Consider the following 611-nt stretch of genomic DNA (forward strand, 5'->3'; position numbering starts at 1 on the left):
AATATTCACGTTCTAGATGTTTATGAACAGAATTTATTTAAGGTTACTCTTTTCAGTTTATAATCGAGCTCACGTTTGTAGATCGTTTTATCCATCTTTGATATCCCTTTTTTTAATTGGCAGTAAATATTTCTAAAGGGCTATTGGCCTTTACTCATTTAACTAAACGGAGAAAGAAAATGTTTATAATTTGGGAACCCTTCCCTATCTTTTCTTTATCATTGTATATATTTTTAATCGCACTATCAGACTTCTTACCAGACATTTAAGAAAATGAATTTGATCTCTTCTACAAAATCCATTCAATTCAATGTTCATGAAGGGATTCTGAAAATGTAATGATTGATTCTCGTCAACAACACAATTATGAAGCCGATTTATTTGCAGCTTGTATTTCATTCCGATAACATTGGAACGTTTCGTATACTCTCAAGTGATGCCACATGACATCTATGAACAAAGATTATTTCCACTCTTAATCTTTATTCACACAAAAATAAAAAATGTTTTGTCTGTCCAATTTCTTGCCCTGATAATGTCTAGTACGCCAATCAAAACATCTGTTCAACACTCCTTTAACTATATAGGTCCTGTAGTTAGTTTTCATTTCA

This window comes from Penaeus monodon, chromosome 33 (assembly GCF_015228065.2).
Source record: "Penaeus monodon isolate SGIC_2016 chromosome 33, NSTDA_Pmon_1, whole genome shotgun sequence".
NCBI lineage: Eukaryota > Metazoa > Arthropoda > Malacostraca > Decapoda > Penaeidae > Penaeus > Penaeus monodon.